This window comes from Protopterus annectens, chromosome 2.part0 (genome assembly GCF_019279795.1).
Source record: "Protopterus annectens isolate FY-2018-M chromosome 2.part0, PAN1.0, whole genome shotgun sequence".
Classification (NCBI taxonomy): domain Eukaryota; kingdom Metazoa; phylum Chordata; order Ceratodontiformes; family Protopteridae; genus Protopterus; species Protopterus annectens.
The window spans coordinates 400,551,395-400,569,344 of record NC_056728.1 but is presented as its reverse complement, the minus strand read 5'-3'; positions in this window follow the sequence as shown (position 1 = coordinate 400,569,344).

Here is a 17,950-nt window from a genome sequence, read left to right as displayed (position 1 = left end):
ATGTTTCTATTTTTTTTTCTCACAGAAACCACTACGACGGAGCTCAAGAATCCAGCTGCTGACAACAAGTGTGGCAAACTAGATCTGAGGTCAGTCAGGGTTGGCAGGGGTTTATGGGTAGAGGGAGGAGCTAGGAGCTCGGATCTAAGCTGTTGAAAACTGCCAGCTCGGATCCAAAGTCGGATCCGATACCCACAAGTTGCTGCACAAATGAAGTTAACTACTTCAGATTAATGGTTACATAAAGTGAGGCAAAGTTCCAGAGTGGAGTGGCTGAGCACAGCAGGCATTTAACTACCTCCTGAAAAAGAAACTACAGTTGCATAACAGTTCAAGCTATAAGTCCCAGACTATCAATACTATTGTCTGGAAACCATTCCACTGACAGTGTAGGATCAGTAGCTGCCTGATATTACTCCATAAATGCATAAATGCTTTGGTGACCACACAATTTCTAATGTTTTTTGTTACATTTCATTAACAATCTTGGTTCCAAATTAAAAACAAAAAAAAGCTTTCAATAGACCACAAGATTGTAGACCTAAGTAATGCTGGACCAAAATGAAGAATCAGGTAAGCAGAAGGGATTTATACTGGTTCACAAAGTTCTAGACCCTGTACAGCTGTGTCCTTTGATATTTATTTGATGTTTGCCACAGCAATGCAAAACAGTTCATAAGGGTATATGTCTCAGCAGGTTACAAACATGGAATACAAAAAGCCATTTTTGCAGCAATCTGTTAGGTGTATATTGATGATAGAAAAATCTTCCTGTGTATGACCATTCCATCCTCATTTTCTTTCTACCATGCACGCTATTGCAACCAAATTACATTTCTTGTCTAAGTCTAAAATTTGGCTTTGCCTCTTTCTTTTCTGTTTTTGTTCTTGACATTTTAGAAATGACATTTCTAGAATGATGATAATTAAAAACGTGCCTTCCTTTTGGGCCCCTTATAGATTAGTCTAACACCTATACTCTTTACCAAAATTAAAAATGAGAACCTTCCAGTACCTCAAAAACCCCTATAAGACATCAAGAGCATTATCCTGACACAAGATGTCACTCTTCTTTTCTTAGTTAAATTGGATGTCAACTTTTGTGTTTCTAACGCCTGGATTGTGGTTTCAGAAAACATAAAGAAAAGGGACACATTTCTAATAACTGGCACAGCTAACTCTGTGGTCTCAGAAGCTGTGTAATCGTAACAATTAAACTTTCTTAAACCTGAATTTTATTCCACCCTAAAGACAGGGTTCCAGGGGTCAATCTGAGTGGGACACCGTTTGGCTGCTTTGAAAATAATGACCTCCAAAGCATCATCAAATTCTAATGCCACTAGCACTAATCATTCACTCCATGTTAAATTTAGCAATGGAGATGACCATTCCATCACTAGGTAACAGATCATTGACTGTCACTGGAACCATTGTTAACCTCAGCCAACCATCAGCTTCAGTTTGTCAAAAGAAGGCTGCATTTTGACATCACAATGACTACAGCCTGCGGGGTGCTCTCCTTTTTTAAACTGCTGAGCATTACAATTTTTTCTAGCAGAGGCTCTGCTTTGCTGTGCATGGCTCTTAATAACAGCTTCCACTTTCTCAAATCAATATTTAATAAAACAGTGCCCCAAAGACACAGAGATGAATGACTCTTTTGTTGCTGTCATTCACTGGTTATAAAGCTTGGAGTTTACTCTCACTATGTTCCAATAGCAAATGTGCACATAATGCCATTTATATCTGACGTATGATACTTGACATACTGCCAGTTAATGTGGAGGAAGACTATTACATTAGCATCATCTTATTCTTTTAACAGATGAAAAGATTTTGTCTGTTGCCATAACTTGGACAACAATTAACAAAGCACACTCTTCAAATGGTTCTTAGCTTCTTCAGGAGGATGAAACCATTCTGGAAAACAGATATTTTCACTGAAAAAATGTCATTTATTACATTGCTAGTGATATGAGAATTGGAAAAAACATCCCTACTAACAGTGGGAATATCTCAGAGAAAGAACAGTCTATATCCAAGGTAGATGAGATTCACTGCTGTGTGGCTACACAGTGGTACTGATGGTTGAGGGTGGAAACATCAGACAGTATGGAACACTTTCAGTAAGGATGGTCATTTTGGCAACTGCCTTGGAAGTGGGCATGTTGAAGCAAAAATCCTCACTCTGGCAATGTCATGGGATATCCTACCTTTCTAGACAACAGTTTTGCCCTGGCAATGGATGATGCCTTCCTTCATCCTGCCAGCACCATCAAGTTCTAAGAAATTCAGCAAATCAGACAGTGCATTTGGTAAATGGCCAAGTAGATAGTGACACCAGTGGTGGTTGAACTGGAACTGTTGATGGGACAGGGCTAGCAGAAGTCAGTGACTGTGGTAAAAATTGACATAAACTTTAATTAACCAGTTGTATCCTGGCATTGTTGTTGCTAGCTGTAACTTGCAGACATAATTCCAACTTACAAGGGGGTGCCCAATGGGCAAAATAAGTAATTATAGACCTATCAGTCTTACTTCAATATTGGGGAAGAGTTTCGAGAGGTATTTACTTCTTAATCAAAACTGTCAGGAATGTTTAAAGGACCTCACTCAACATGGTTTCACAAAAAAGAAATAGTTCCACATTCACTAATTTAATTGAATTTTATGACCCACTGATAATTGCTTTATATATAGGTGTTCCTGTAATGGTGGTTTATTTGGATTTGTCTAAGGCTTTTGACAGTATCCCTCATTCTGCTATCACTGATGCTATGCTCAAACATAAAGTTAATCCATACATTGTTCATTGAGTGGCTAACTGACTTTGTGGTAGACTGCACAGTAAGGATAGGTAATTTCACATCTCGCTGGCTTGAAGTGACTAAAGGGTTCTGCCAGGGTTCAATTCTATGTCCATTATTGTTCACCCTTGTGTTTTCATTTATTCTTAAGATAGCTACTGTTTGGAGGACCAAGTGTGTGCATGATATTAAACTAGGTTGTGGTATTACATCAACAAAGGATATTGATCACTTCAAGACTTACATGTTTTTGGTGGCTGAATGGTTAGATTTAACTGGACTAAAAGATAATGAGGATAAATGTGCTACTTTGGATTTTGGAAACCAATGGTTGAATATCATATAAACGTAGGTCCCCACAAGTTACAGAAGTTGACAAAATATAAGGATTTATGTATTATTATTATATATAGTAATTTTAAGTATAGGACTAATGCCTTGAAAGTTAAAGTATTAAAAGTTATTGACTTAATTTCAAGAACATTACAACAATAAATAATGACTGTCTTTTGAGGTTGTTCACAACGTTTGACCCACAGTTGTGTACATGTTGTTTTGCTCTTACAAGAAAGGTGATCTTGTAGTTTTAAAAGGTGTTCAACAAAAATTTACAAGGTGCATCATTACTTGTAGAGATAATATTACTCATCCAGACTGCAAAGTCTAGGCCTATTTTCAATCAGTTACAGATATCTGAGGGGGAAAACTCTGTCTAGCCTACTCTGGAGTGAAGAATATCGATCTCTACTAAATATTGAATTGTTGAATATAAGCATATTATGGAGTCAAGGCCAGTATTAAGAGAAAACTATTTAATGCAGTCCTTGGTTCGACTTTGGAACACGGTTCCTCTACATAGCCGACAGTCTTCTTTGCAGATATTCAAAATCAACTTGATATCTGGTTGGGCCTGGGGTATATACATTCTTTGAAGAGTCTGTGTGGTCTTTGGCCTAGACACAGGAATTAACAACTGAAAAAAAAAAACATAGTAGGCTACAGTTGCAGAGAAAACAGAATGGTGTCTCTTTCTGACCAGGTTCGACATATTCCCTTACTCTTCATTAAATTCTTTCATGGTTTTTTGACAGGCTTGGGGAATGAAACTCAAGTAGATTCAACCTAACACCATGATCACAAAGTCCCAAAAGAAACAAATTATACAATGTTCTTAGAAGCAAACCCTCCCCTTGGCTAAGACAGAGACAGACTTTTCAATAACAAAAGAGGTTCATAAATGTTCTCCTCATAAAGGAAAGAATTCTGGAAAATTACACCTAAGCACTTCAGTCTTCTGAGTAAGGAATCCTCTGTATCAACTATGAACTCAGCATTTACAGTTGCCCATTCTAAACTGTAAAATTTGACATAATAACTTAGAAAAGGTGCAAAAAACAGCATAATGTTCATAGGTAGGTACTAGGCTATCTGCCTGAAGGCATTTATAAGCCTAGCCGAAATGTGTTGGCTTTCACCACACCCTTAGATTAGTTCCCTGTGCCTCTGTCCAGCAGAGCCATTGAAGTGATCCCTGGGGTAAACTTTCTGTTTCCCATCCACTTGTCAAGGTTTCTCTTGAAGAGGGTTAGTGAGGAGCTCTGCCTAATGTAGATTGGAATCTTGTTCCAGAGCATGGGAAGTCTCTGGGACAGGAATATATCCCTCCAGCACGTCCTATTTATTGTTGTGGTGAGGTTTAGATCCCTGGAGCATGTGGCTCGAGGGGATATGGTTTTCTTTAGGTGGAGCATGTCCATCAATTCTGGGTTGGACATGGCCTTGTATGTCACGCAGAGATCACCTCTGAGTAGGCGGTATGCAGCCGAGTACAACTGGAGTTTCTTCAGTCGAGCTGCATAGGGCATTGTACTCTATGATGGGCTTGATGAGTGATGCCTAGAAGGGCCCAATGACCTCTTTCGATCTGGATGCAAACCCTTTTGTGATTAGATAGGCCACATAGAAGGATTTTCTAACCACCTTGGCAATGTAATTATCAAAGGAGAGGTTACTATCTACTTGGGTCCCCAGATCCCTTATTACGTCTTCCATATTTAGGGGCTACCACCTATGTGGTAGTTTGTGGGTACTTTGTTTTTTCCAAAGGGGATGACTATGCACTTTTTGGCATTTAGCTTGAGGCCATAGTTTTGACACCAGGTATCTGTCTCAGTGAGACCCTTTTAGAGGATGTCTGTGTCAGCCAGAGAGTCAATTATAGCCCCTAGTTTGCAGTCATCTGTGAACTTGGTCAACCATAGTCCTCCTGTGCTTGCCTGTACCTCTGAGAAATATATACCAAACAGGAGGGGTCCTAGGACTGAGCCCTGGGGAACACCACTTGTAACCAGTTTAGTCATCCCTAGCTCCCGCAACTCTTACCATGTGGGTTCTGTCCATGATCAGATGCAACTGAATGCTTTGCACGGACGGCTTGCACGGTCAAACCAAGTAGAGCAACCACAAACGACCAGCAAAAGAGATGGTGAACCCAAGTAGTGACAAATACTTTATTAATCAAAGTAACATATTGAGAATATGTCACTAAACCAGACCAGTTTCGGCCTTACAGCCTTTATCAATGGTATACAGAAATAAATTTGTAAAAAAGAAGAGGAACTGGTTCTGGTTATATTTATACTCCTCCCCATTAGAACAGGAATTATTGGTATAGCCCAACCTAGTGTTTGGGATGTATAAATGCCCAAAAAAACTTATTTTAAATAAATAATCAAAAACAGTTCATATACAATTATGAAACCAACAGTTATACATTAAATGATTCAATAATACTATAAGCAAATATATAAAAGATGTAATTCCATAGTACTATAAGCAGATATATGAAAATTTTTTTAGAGTGAATTATGAAAATTACATCTTATAATATTATAATAACCTGATTATCTAAGTACAAAAATTCATCAAAGCCAAACAAGAGCTAATAAAAGTATATTCACTTAATGTAGTAATCATAGAAAGGTATAACGTCTCAGTGCTGAAGTGTAAATTGGTCATCCTAGTTACTAGTATAGTATAGTTCCTAGAACATATATTAACAAAACCACATAAGTGCCACCATTCAGAAAAAACAAAGATATAACAATATACAGCATGTATTAATGTGAATAGATAGACATAGCCTCTGTTATAAATGGTCATTCAGACCAGGCGGAAAAAGTGCCCCAAGCTTTGTAATCCAGTATTGTTCTTTTTTATTCAAAATAGAGTGCCAACCCTGTTGGTGGCTACAATCCCCTACAATTTTGTCAATAACCATGAACCTAAATTGTGCATTGGAATGTTTGATGGTGTGTCTATACAAGGCATTAGTTTCCTTCTTATTTCGGATGTCACTCATGTTCTGTCATACGTATTCGGAGGGATCTAGATGTTTGGCCCACATAAAATGATTGACACTGACATGTGGCCAAATATATGACCCATGTGGTACTACAATTAGCAAAAACCGTGGTCTGATACACCCGTTCATTATTAGCACTTGAAAATTCCTTCAATGTGTAGACCTGGGAACATGAACAACAATGACCACAAGGAAAGGTACCTATGAGTCTATCTCCTGTTAAGGTGGTTTGTTGATTGATAACTCCTCCTCCTTCCTTGTGTTTGTAGTGGGAAAACATCCCCCCCAAAGTTTTATCCCTTCTGAAAGACATATGACATGTTGTGCCTAATAGTGTTCTTAATTCATCATGTGCCATCAATATATTCCAATTTGAGTTCAAAATATCCCTGACTAGCTGATGGTTCCTGCCATATGTGGTGACAAACCTTATTGTTGAGTCCTGATCTACAACATAAGTCATTCCTAGCTATTTCAACCCCCCCCCCAGCATGTAACAAGGTGTTATATTGAGGGTATTTACGAAAAACTTTAGTACTTAAGGTGTGATCCTCATTGTTACATGCATCTAGCATGCACCCTTACCACACCATCCGCAATATACCAAAATCAAAATTCATGCGTATGAAACACATATGTTCATCGGGGGGGGGGGTTTGGGGGGGATTTTGAAATAGCTAGGAATGACTTATGTTGTAGATTTAAACACAGAGGATACAAAATGAGGGATATCTCTTTGGCAAATGAATGGAGTAACTCACTGGATAGACAAACTTTATTGCAATATAAAAAGTTGGATAATAAGGATCAGGACTTGTTATATCTTTGTTTTTTCTGAATGGTGGCACTTATGTGGTTTTAATATATGTTCTAGGAACTATACTATACTAGTAACTAGGATGACCAATTTACACTTCAGCACTGAGACGTTATACCTTTCTATGATTACTACATTAAGTGAATATACTTTTATTAGCTCTTGTTTGGCTTTGATGAATTTTTGTATTTACATAATCAGGTTATTATAATATTATAAGATGTAATTTTCATAATTCACTCTAAAAAAATTTTCATATATCTGCTTATAGTATTATGGAATTATATCTTTTATATATTTGCTTATAGTATTATTGAATCATTTAATGTATAACTGTTGGTTTCATAATTGTATATGAACTGTTTTTGATTATTTATTTAAAATAAGTTTTTTTGGGCATTTATACATCCCAAACACTAGGTTGGGCTATACCAATAATTCCTGTTCTAATAGGGAGGAGTATAAATATAAACAGAACCAGTTCCTCTTCTTTTTTACAAATTTATTTCTGTATACCATTGATAAAGGCTGTAAGGCCGAAACCGGTCTGGTTTAGTGACATATTTTCAATATGTTACTTTGATTAATAAAGTATTTGTCACTACTTGGGTTCACCATCTCTTTTGCTGGTCGTTTGTGGTTCTGTCCATGAGCCAGTTGGCAACCCATCTCGTGACATAGGGGTTTATGTTCAGGCTGGTGAGCTTGTCTATAATGCCTGAGTGGGGAATGGTGTTGAAGGCCTTTGCGAGGTCTAGGTAGGCTGTGTGGACCGCCTTTTCCTCGTCTATAGCCTTGGTAACTGTCTCAAAGAAGTCCACCAGGTTTAGGAGGCATGATCTGCCCTTAACAAAGCCAAACTGGGTAGGGTCCAGTGTTTGGAGGTTCCCAATGTCTCTGTTAATAAGATCCATGATGATGTGCTCCATAGCTTTGCAGACCAAGCTAGTCAGGCTTATAGAGCGATAGTTCCCGGGGTCCATTATGGCTCCACCTTTGTGAAGCGGAATAACCATTGCTGTGCACCACTCTGTGGGCATGTAGCCTGTGGAGAGGCTGAGTTTAAACTGTGTGTTTAGGAGAGGGGTTAGTTCATCTTTGAGCTCGTGTAGGATGCAGCCTAAGACACAGTCCAGTCCCATTGATGCTGTGTTTTTGGCTTTGGAGAGGGCTGTTTTAACCTGAGTGTCTGTGATTTCATGGGCACTACATTCTTCTGGTATAGTTATGGGCCCTTTTGGGGGTGAGGGGGGGGTGAAGTTTGCACTGAACCTGTCTGCAAGGATGTTGGCTAAATTGGTTGGTTCAGTGTATTTTGTGCCATTCTGCACTAACTTCGAGCAGATCTGAGAATTGCCACTTAGATTCTTGACATAGCTAAAGAATGCCTTGTGGTTATCTTTGGAGTCCATGGCAATTTTTCCTTCAAAGCTAGCCTTGGATGATTTTTTGAAGGAATGTACTTTCTTGCTGATACTGATCAGGGATGTCTTCCCTTCTTGGGATTTTACTCTTTTCTGTACTAGTTTCCTCCATCTATTGTATAGCTTGTTTATGGCAGGGGACCACCAGACTGGTTTCCTTTTCTTGGAAGAGTGAGTCTTGGTTTTGTTTGGGATAGCGTGATCCATGTCTCCTTATAGGTGCCCGTAAAGTGTATTAGTAAAGGATTTTGCAGCTTGGACAGCGTTATCCTTTAGCATGGGGGCTTTGAAACTTCCCACCTCGGTCTTAAGTAATGTGAATTTTGCTTTTGAAAAATTTTTCATGGTGGTTTCTTTGACTGGGGGTGATGGAATGTGGATACCCAGAGTGATTAGTTTATGGTCAGATCTAACCAGCGAGGGGTTGACCTCTGGTGTGGAACATCGGTCACTCATGTTGGTGATGACCAAGCCCAATATGTTGTCACCTCTGGTGGGGGTGTTGACCAGTTGATCTACGGCATTTGAGTTTATAAATTCTAGGAAATGTTGGGCAAGGGAGTCTGTACTTGAGTAGTTCTCCCAGTTAATGTTTGGGTAATTGAAATCACCCAATATCAGGGTGTTTGTTAGGACCTTTATGTTTCCCAGTGTTTCCAGGAATGCAGAGTGGGGATCCTGGGACATGGTGGGTGATCTGTAGCAAGCTATAATTTGAATAGCAGTTTTGTCCATTGTTAGTTGCACGTGGATGATCTCTGAAGCATCGTGCTGTGCCACTAACCTGGAGGTGTGGGTATCCTTGATGAATATGGATACTCCCCCACCTTTTGTATTTCGGTCTGGATTTTGTGGCCGAAATGTATGGGATGAGTTGTAGCCTGGTAGTGCCGGGGTGCTCTCTGAAGCCTTAAACCAGGTTTCTGTTACTGCACATATATCGATTTTCTCCATACTGAGGAGTGCCTTGAGTGTATGCATTTTGAGGTTTAGACTTCTGGCACTAAGTAGCATTACCCTCAGTTTTTTGTTACTTGTGCTAGTTTGAGCCTTGCCTAAAAAAGGCACTATGGGGGTAGGAAGAGCCTTGGCCAGTATTCGAAAGCCTAAGGGTGACAGGTGCAAGCTGTCTCTAGCGATGCAGCGTGGCTTGTTGAGCATGTCATCCCAGGTTGACAGACACTGGATCCCCTTTGAATGACACCAGAAGCTTAGCCAATTGTTGAAATTGATAATTTTTTCTCTATACCATGGTATCATTCTTGGTGAGGGCATGATGCTACTCAGGGTCAAGGTAATACCGGCCTGGGCTTTGTGATCAGAGAGCTCCTCCATGTACCTTTTCATGTAGTCCAGGGAGGTACGGCTCAGGTCATTCACACCAACATGGACAATGACAAAGTCATATTTGTACTTGTTCTGGAGTGACCTGAGTGTTTGTGTTATGTGGCAGACCCTGGCACCCGACAGGCAGCTAACAGTAACCCTCCCCTTGTTCAGCCTAGTGAGTGGGACGTCAGTGTGCCTGACTATAGAGTCACCTGTGAAAAACTTCTCTAAAGCAAATTTCACACGCCTCAAAACCGTGGCAAAATCCTTCAAAGCCCCCGGGCCTGTGGAAAATACGGCCCAAACCGCAGAATCCTTTATAAACGCATTCTATGAACACCTTCAGGAATGCATGGATCATGCAATCCCAAATAAAACCAAGACCCAATCCTCCAAAGGCAGACGTCCTGTCTGGTGGACCCCAGCCATAAACAAACTATACAATAGAAGGAGGAAGCTACTACATGATAGAGCAAAATCCCAAAAAGGGAAGGCATCTCTGATCAGTATTAGCAAAAACTACGGGCACTCATAAAATCGTCTAAGGCCAGCTTCGAGAGAAAAATTACACAGGACACTAAGGATAATCACAAGGCTTTCTTTAGTTATGTTAGGAACCTGGGTGGGAATTCCCAGATATGCTCAGAATTAGTCCAAAATGACAAAAAATACACCGAGCCCACAGACATTGCCAACATCCTAGCTGACAGGTTCAGTGCAAACTTCTCCCCCCTCCCCACCAAAAGGGCAAATATCTATCCCAACAGAGTGCTGCCCCCCTGACATCTCAGATGCTCATGTAAGAGCCGCCCTCTCCAAAGCAAAATACACAGCATCAATAGGACCAGATGGTGTCCCAGGCTGCGTCCTACATGAACTCCAAGAAGAGCTAAACCCAAACATAAAACTACTGTTCAATCTTAGCCTTACTACAGGATATGTACCCAAAGAGTGGCGTACAGCAACAGTGGTCCCTCTCCACAAAGGTGGTGCCTCAACGGATCCTGGAAACTATCACCCCATAAGCCTGACTAGCTTGGTCTGCAAAGCTATGGAAAGGATCATCATGGACCTCATAAATAAAGATATTGGGGACCTACTGACACTGGATCCTACCCAGTTTGGCTTTGTTAAGGGCAGATCCTGCCTCTTAAACCTGGTCGATTTCTTTGAAACAGTCACCAAGGCCAATGACAAGGGGAAGGTGGTCCACACAGCCTACCTGGACCTCGCAAAAGCCTTCGATACAATACCCCACTTGGGCATTATAGATAAGCTCACCAGCTTAAATATAAACCCCTATGTCACTAGATGGGTTGCAAACTGACTCAAGGACAGAACCCACATGGTTAGAATTGCTGGAGCCATGTCAGACTCCAAACCAGTTACAAGTGGTGTCCCACAAGGCTCAGTCCTGGGACCTCTCTTGTTCGGTATATATTTCTCGGCGGTACAGGCCAACACGGAAGGACTGTGGCTGACCAAGTTCGCAGATGACTGCAAACTGGGCGACATAATCAACTCTCCAGCCGACACAAGCATCCTCCAAAAGGGCCTCATAGAAACAGACAACTGGTGCCAGAGCCATGGCCTCAAGCTAAACGCCAAAAAGTGTATAGTCATCCCCTTTGGCAAAAACAAAGTGCCCACAAATTACCACATAGGTGGTAATCCATTAAGTACAGAAAAAGTCATTAGGGACCTGGGGACCCAAGTTGATAGCAATCTCTCATTTGACAACCACGTGGCCAAAGTGGTTAGAAAAACATTTTATATAGCCCACCTAATCATGAAGGGATTCACATCTAGATCAGGGGAGGTCATCGTGCCTCTTTACTCATCCCTCATCAGGCCCATAATTGAGTACAATGCCCCTTTTGGGATGTACTTTACCAGACACCTGCAGCAACTGGAAAGACCCCAAAAGTACCTCACCAAGAGGATCAAAGGGCTCAAACAGATGCCATATGCTGCCCGGTTAAAGAAACTCCAGCTCTACTCAGTGGCATACCGCCTGCTCAGAGGCGATCTGTGCCTGACATATAAAGCCATGTCCAACCCGGAATTAATGGACATGCTGCACCTCAGAAAATCCAAATCCCATCGAGCTACGCTCGAGACTTGAACCTCAGCACTGAAATAAATAGGACATGCTGGAGGGACAGATTCATAACCCAGAGGCTCCCTTCACTCTGGAATAAAATCCCAGTCTAGGTTAGGCAGAGTCCCACATTGACTCTCTTCAAGAGGAATCTTGATGAGTGGATGGGAGATCGTAGGTTTACCCCGGCTATCACTTCTGTGTCACTGTTAGACAGAGGCACAGTATACTAACCTCAAAAAAAGGCATAGCAAAATTAATTTAAAATGGGTGGCGAAAGCCAAACACACTCTGGCTAGGCTTATAAATGCCCTAGGGCAGATAGCCTAGTATGAACCTATGAACCCTATTACTAGTGTGTTGGGTATGTTATTTTGCCTTAAGGGCTGTGATTGCATGGCACACTGGTTTTGTGAATTATGTGTTTCATGGTTTGTGTTGGGGGGGTGGAAGTTGCTTGGATGTCTGCTTTAGGGGTCTCTGTTGCTTTTGCAGATTTTTATTTAGAGCCTCCGAGTACGTTTTTGTGTATTTATGTGTGTTTTTTGCCGGTGCTGGTTTCATAGGTCTATGTGAGACTGGTGGTGTGATGCAAGTAATTCCCTTCTCCTCTTGACTGCCTGGTCCAGTCTTGGGTTGAGAGAGCTTAGCCTCCAGTTTGGCTGTATAATTGCATCTCTCATATGTATTACTGTTTGGTGGAAGGAGGAGAAGGTTGTCTGTGTACATGAGTCAATTGCAACATTGCCTCAAAATGCCCAGATTCACCAGTTGGACCGGAGAGTACACCTAAGACTGCCCTTTGGACATGTCTGGATAGGTACAGCGAACTGTTTTACTGATTGTCTGGCAAGGTCGAATAGAGAGCCTTGTCCTACTCTACAGTATGGGGGGGGGGGTCTAGTGCTAAGGTTTATTATTTCTTGCTATGAGTTTTGAGCAAGTGCCAGGATGAGAAGTGAATGGTTTGAGTGCTTAAGTTAAAAGTTTGTCTAGTTCCAAGGGAAAAATTGAAGAGTAGACTTTGTGGAACCGGGAATAGTTATACCCTAGCTAACCAGCGTTGCCCGGTGCGCAAAACCGCTCAAATGCGGGTTTTATAGCAGGGAAATGAAAGGGAAAGAAATTAGTCCAAAATGGCCAATAAACTACTAATTTCTGGGCTGAAACCACTCCTCCAGGGACAGATATGCTGCTCACAGCTCCCTCTCTCACAGTGAACAGAAAAACTTCCTTCTAAGCAAGTAAGGTATGGGCAAACACATAAACTTGTAACACAGTCTTGAATTCAGCACTAACCTGAAAACTGGACTATACTAGCTTAGAATGGTGGGAAAACAAGTATTTTTTTTTCAGAAAATAAAGCAGATACAGTACTTGAGAATACAACCTTATTAAAGTTCCTCAAAGAAAGGAGGATGCAGGTAATCACACTGTCAGAATGCTTACTGAAATTTTAAGACACAGCAACCAAAACAGTAACTTTGGCTACCATGTTGGATGGGCACTTTTGCCTTTAACAGTCTTACTTTGAGTACAAGCAGCAATTTCCCATGAACACCCACTGAATGTAATACAGAGTATTCATCCAGAAGTGCAAGACATTAATGATACAGCAGATACAGTGGGCTCTCTGTACTATAGTTCACTCCAAATATATTCAAGGCAATCATTTAAGAAAGCCTCACAAAAGATTCAGTTCAGCACTGCTATCAAAGGAAAGAACTGAGTTACTTCCCCATCATCTACTACCATCTCAAGAGCCGGTATCTCCTAACAGTTCTTGTCTACCATTTTCTACCAGTTCAACATCTCAAGAGTATTCAAGAACTGTTCTCTGACTACTGCATGTTCACTATCTTATATTCCTGGGATCTGCAGTTAATTGCAACTAGTATGCTGCAACTTCTAAAATGAATACCTAGAGGTTCTTTTGACTTATGTCTTGAATGGATATTACAGATCCTGGCATATGCAGAGAGAAAAATTACTCTCCTGTGCAGCTGCAAAACACATATTACTAACTCAGATCACAAAATAATAAATCAGTCTGTTCATTCAACACAAGTGGTTTAAATATGATGGCCAAGATTGCTGCCTCTGTTACATCAAAGAGAACTGCTAAACCTCAGAAACAAATATGTAGTTTACTTCTTTTACCCAATTTATTTTGGTCATGTGAAATATTTTCATTTTATTATGTTATTTTAATGTATCACCTTTACATCCATCTTTTGATCTAAATAAAAGACCTGTAAGCATTCCAAACTGTGTTCCCACTTTCCTGCTACATGGCTGACACCTTCCTGTATGAATTACAAAGAAACTCTTTGACTGTAGTTCTTTTCCCCTTGGTCCACCGGGATAAACTTATAAGGCTGTGTTCTTCAATTCTCAGCATGCAAAATTCACTGCAAGAATCCAGTATTCTCTATAGCACAGTCCTGTCTAAGGACAGGCTGGGCTACCAACATGTATACAAAATTGAATTACTGATGTGAAAGAACTAAATGAAGGGCTGGCCATTAATCTGACTTCTGAGCCTAATGTAAATAAAAACCAGTAATAAAGAAAAAAAATTCCAAAATGCTGAAAAAACGACCACTGGCAGCATGGCAGTTCCAAAAAAAGGATTTAATCCATGAAGATAGTAAAAAGACAGTAATGTAAGTGCTTTCATCTTGCTTCTATGAGCAAGACTTCTTCAGACAACCAAAATTAGTGCAAGATGCAACTATTTAAGAATATCACATGCTAACATCCATTTTACCAATAGCCATCCCTATCAACAAAAGAGATCGGTTGTTTTTTCAGCATTTTGGAATTTTTTTCTTTTTTTCTGGTTTGTTTGTGGTTTTGTTCATAGACCACATGGCTGCAAGTGCAAGTTCCACCCAAGAACCATTCTTTTCACAGGAAAACAAACAGGAGAATGACCATTTGAATGATCCCGGTCAGAATAGTTTGAATTTACAACAGTTGCTTCATGTGGTGTCTGCTCTGACAAAGAAGGTGGATGACCTCACTACAATCGTTAATAACTTGTCCGAGAACTCTCGCTCTTCGGATTCTGTCAGCAGGAAGCTGCTTGCAGTAACGGTAATGGCAGTGTTTTAAACGTTGAGTCGACCCGAAGGGGAGCTCCTTGGCAACATCTAATGCCTGTAAAGGTAAAGCACCACTGGCAGTTGATTCGATTGTTCCGTTAGGAGCCCAGAGTGAAACGAGGGTTTCCCAACCTAATACTGCTTTAAATAACCCTGGTTGTGTAGATTCTAGCACTCGCTTGGGAACCCATAGTGACACGAGGGTTCCTCAATCTAATATTGCCTCTAATATTGCTCCTAACATTTTTGCTGGTATCGACCTTAAGCATTTGCTAAACAAGCCTGTTTTTTTTAATATTGACAGTTCCTGTTTGAATGGCAATCAATTCAGTGATGATGTTAATTTTAGCATTGTGGAAAAGTTAAAAATGTTTGACAACAAACTTTTTAAAGTAAAAAAAATTACAGCTAGAGATTGCCTACTTTAGAGAATGCCTACAGCGAAGCCAGGTACCTAAAGGGCTGAGATCCTGGCATTTTCCATCAGGTCTAGTATGTGATTCTATTTTTCATCAGGAACTGTTATGTTTTTTGATAAACTCGGCTTTGAACTGATCATGTTATACATCAAGCATTATTCAGTTATCATTGAGGGACTAAATGAAGACCAACGTATTAAAATTGATTTGGATTTTGGCAGATACAAGTATGAATATGACCGTATTTTCACAAGTATTAATGGTCAAATATCTAAGTCAAAAGCTACAAAAAACAAAAAATTGGAAAGGGACAGTCCTGACTACAGAAAAGGATTAGCCTACCCTAAACCACCACCCACTCAGGTATGGATTAACCCTTTGACTCGCTCTCATGATAATGAGCATAATCAAGGTCTTGATAGACATCCAGTCCCCAAGATATAGCTATGCTGATGCTGTTAGTGAGCCACAGGAGCAACAACCTGAGGGCACTATTTGGAACAGGCGACTGAGAAATAATACCAGGAATAAGAATATGTCCAGGAGTGCTGGTACTATTGCCAATCAAGGGAACAACAACTAGGTCTTTGATTTCCCTAATGGGGAACCTATTTTTGGTAATAATTCTCAGAACTATGAGAATAGCTCTCAAAATTTTCAAGACTGAGGCCATCTTCAGACCAATTCAACTAACAATCTGAGACCATTGAACACGAAGGGTCCAAGAGCGAATTGATCAACCTAGAGGTAACTGCTATTCCTGCTAGTTACAACTAGCTGGTGCTTCTGGTAGAGTTAATACCAGCACTTATAGCATTGTGTTTAACAGCAACCATGACTTTAAAATTTTCAACTATTCAAGTATGGCTGTTGACACACCTTTGGCTGACCTTCTTGCCAAGGTTTAACATTTGTCCCTGATCAGAGGGCAAACCTGGCAAGGACAGTCGTCGATTTAAAACTCTGTTACACATAAATTAAATTTGGAGAGTATGTTCAAGAATCAACCTACAATAAATAGGGAATGTAGACTACCAAGTGTTTTTAACCCACCTTTGCCTCCTGCCTTGTTTACTTTTGAGACTGTATGTGAATTGGATTTACGTGACATATTAGATAACAGCAGATCTGTACCTTCTAGCAAATCATTAAATTTTAATGAAGAGGATTGGGACAGGTTGAATTCTTTACATTTTCAGAATGTAAGGAGAGTAAAACCTGATAAAGGGGGTGGTCTAGTGTTTTTTGATGAATTGGATTATAGAGACCGCATGTTGAGAGTGTTAAATACTGATAATTATATGTTAGCCTCATTGAATGAAATGAACAAATCACAACAGAAAGTGAAAGTTTGTTTAAATGATTTGTTTATAGAATCAAGAATTTCCTTAGACCTGTATAATTATTTGTCATGTCTGGCCCCATTGACGCCCATAATTTTTGGAATTCCGAAGGTTCACAAGAACTTAGAGGATCCACCTCTTCGACCTATTGTGAATGGGAGAAATTCCATCACTTATCCCATAGCAAAGTATGTTGACACAGTGTTGAAGAAACTGGTGGTACATGTGGACCATATTTGTAAAGATTCTTGGTCCTTTCTTAACAATGTCAGTGGTCTTGAATACAAAGACCATATAGTTTTCTTTACCATTGATGTTAAGGACCTTTACACTGTCATACCTGTGGATATAGGAATTGAACAGGCTTCTAACTTTATGTTAAATAAGGGCAGTACAGCACGAAAAATTGAACTTGTACAAGAATTTTTTTTATCTAATTTTGAGGAATAACTACTTCATGTTTGAAGGGAGGTATTATTTATAAAAGACAGGTGTTGCAATGGGCTCTCCATGTGGGGCTAGCTTTGCCAACCTCGTGATGGCCCATTGGGAAGAACACTTTGCCTTTAATAACAATGAGTTTAGGGGTAACATCTACTACTATACTAGGTACTTGGATGATGCGTTCATTATGTTTGATGGTGTAACGGAAGACATTCCTAAGTTTATGAACTATTTGAATGATTCGACAAATTTTTTGTCCTTCACATATAATTCAAGTACAGACAGCATCCCATATTTGGATGTAGAATTATACAAGGATAGGGTGAACAAAATGTACTGCGGTGGTGGTGCTGCGGTAGCATTGTCGCCTCACAGTTAGACATTGCACGTTCGATTCTCAGAGCATCTTCTGTGTGTCGACATGCGTGAATGGGCGTTCCTTCGTTGAAAGTTGTGCGTTAGGCCCGGCAAGCCAGCACATAAAAATCTACTGCCAATCATTAGCGGACCGGAGTTCCGCTGTGGCGACCCCTAACCGGGAAATGCCGAAAGATAGTTTTTAGGGTGAACAAAATGTTCAAAGCCAAGATACATAGAAAACCCACCTATTCCAATTCCTTCCTCCATTTTACCAGTAGCCATCCCTATCACCAAAAGAGATCTGTTGTTAAGGGCCAGTTGGTGAGGGCAGCCCACATGATTTCTGATGATGAATTTTTTATGGACTGTCAAACCTTGAGGGGAATGTTTTTGAAACAGGGGTACCCTAGCCAACTATTGGAAGAGATAACATTC